Source organism: Suricata suricatta, chromosome 10 (assembly GCF_006229205.1).
Source record: "Suricata suricatta isolate VVHF042 chromosome 10, meerkat_22Aug2017_6uvM2_HiC, whole genome shotgun sequence".
In the NCBI taxonomy this organism is placed as follows: Eukaryota; Metazoa; Chordata; class Mammalia; order Carnivora; family Herpestidae; genus Suricata; species Suricata suricatta.
The window spans coordinates 58,483,159-58,485,360 of record NC_043709.1 but is presented as its reverse complement, the minus strand read 5'-3'; positions in this window follow the sequence as shown (position 1 = coordinate 58,485,360).

Genomic DNA, 2,202 nt, shown 5'->3' with positions numbered 1-2,202 from the left:
TGAAGACCTTGAGATCTAAACATATATCTTTAGCCTAATCTCTGAATGGTCCAGAGTTGTGGTAGAGGACATTTCTTTACATTGTGAATACTCTGAAAAGAAACTAAGGCTATTAACAGTATTGCTTTTGCTTGAAATCATCCTTACCTAAATTACTAAGGTTGTACCAATCTCTCTAAACATCCAATTTGAATAACACCTTCCTTTAAGAACATTCTGTCTTTTCAAATTATAGCTAATCACTTAGTTCTTTTTGCAATTTCATCCTTAATACATAGTCTTTTGAGTATCTCAATGACATCTGTCCTACAACATTATTATAATTTGCCAGTTGCTCATAAATTTAGCAGTTTCAAATGAATTTTCCTAAATAAATTATAAGAAATATGGACTTCTCTATTTGATATAGTCACAATCATGCTTGTGTTTATTTACCAAATTAGGCTTCCAGAATTTAAATAAAATACCCATGATTGAAAGACTCATATTTGTTATCCAAAAGAATCTATGGAAACTCCCACATTTTTTTCTCAAGATATTTGAGAAAAAATCTTGATATTTTTTGGTTAATTAAAAAATAATGTAAAGTCATTTCTCCTCTAAACATTTTTTGTCATTGCCATTGTATGAATACAACATCTGTATTTTATAGGTTAAACATTATTTAAGGTTAAGTCAATTTGGCATTAACTTATGATTAGAGTCTCTAAAAAGTACAGGTATTTCTCCCAAAAAAATATTCTGTGCAGAAATTTGTTTTTTTCCTAAATATCTCAAAAGTAATTTCCTAATTGTAGATTCTATTTCTCATTTTTTAGTGCTCTTTTGCCAAATAGGACATAGTCGATAATTTCAGATTGTCTAACAAATCTTTATTTATTTATTTATAATTAGTTGGTTACACCTTGAAATATTTAGTAACAAATGCCCTCTTGTTTACTAAGATTTAAAATTATTCATGATATTATTTACTAAAAACTGAATTAGCTTTGCCAATGTGATCAACTTCTTTGAAACAGATTATTCTTAATAGTGGTATCCTTGCTTGTTTTATAATATGAATTTTAACAAGCATTGGCTTTAGCCTACATTTGGCTCTTGTTATCATCACTACTTTTTTACTTCACATTCTCTCCTCAACCTTCTTTCATTAGTTTAAAGCCCAACAACTCAATAGCCTGTGTCTCTCAAACTTTGAGTTTTCCAAAGACATGAGTCTTCTTTTTATTGTCATCTTGCTCAGTCTCAGCAATATTTTGCACAATTGATCACCATGAGCAATGTGAAACATGTGCCTGGAATAATCCACATCAGTGACCCAAGGCCGTCTGTGGGGTGCAGTGTCGGGGGAGTCCATATGATGCTGAACTTCACTGAGCTTTGCTGGGTCCAACGCTGTAAATATCTATTGGTCTTGTGTGCACTTTCTCAGGCTGGGTAGAAGCCTTTCCTACTCACATAGAAAAGGAACACAAAATGGTCCAACTTCTAAAATAATTCATTCCTCGATTTGAGATCCCTATCACTATGGGATCAGATAATAGGCCAAGACTGTGGGCTTCTATATAGCTTGGCTATAGGTTTTTTTTTAAATGTGGATGTGGAGTAATTGGAACCCTCATACAATGTTAGTGGGAATGTAAAACTGTGTAGTCACTATGGAAAACAGTTTGGCATGGTGTGTGGACTAGAGATGGTTAGGTCAAGTTTGTGTTATTTTCATAGGTAGAGAATCCACTGAAATCTGACTTACAGCAGACCAAAGTCTATTACAAAGAGTAATAAACAGAAATATAGGTTTTTTGTTTCTCTTTGTCTTTATTTTTATATGACTCTATTAATGCAATAGGTTATCCTTTAGGAAAGCCTAGATTAAAATAAAACAAAGTCAGAGACTTTCACAGATTTAGTGACTTTTTTAGTAGAAATTATATGAATGAATTTTTAGAGGCTGTGAATTGCTGACTTATGACACTGAAGGAAGTTGGTTGTCTGTAGCAACGTGTTTATGAGGATATTAAGACAGTAGGTATCACTATAGTCTTTTCCTCTTTAATTCTCATTTATTCCTCCTCTCCTCCTTCTCCTTCTTCTTCATAGAAGTCAGTTGTGAGAAACCACACACCAGTGAAAGCCTTTATTCTTCTTGGACTGACCAATAATCCACAATTACAGGTGGTTATGTTTCTTCTCTCTCTCTCT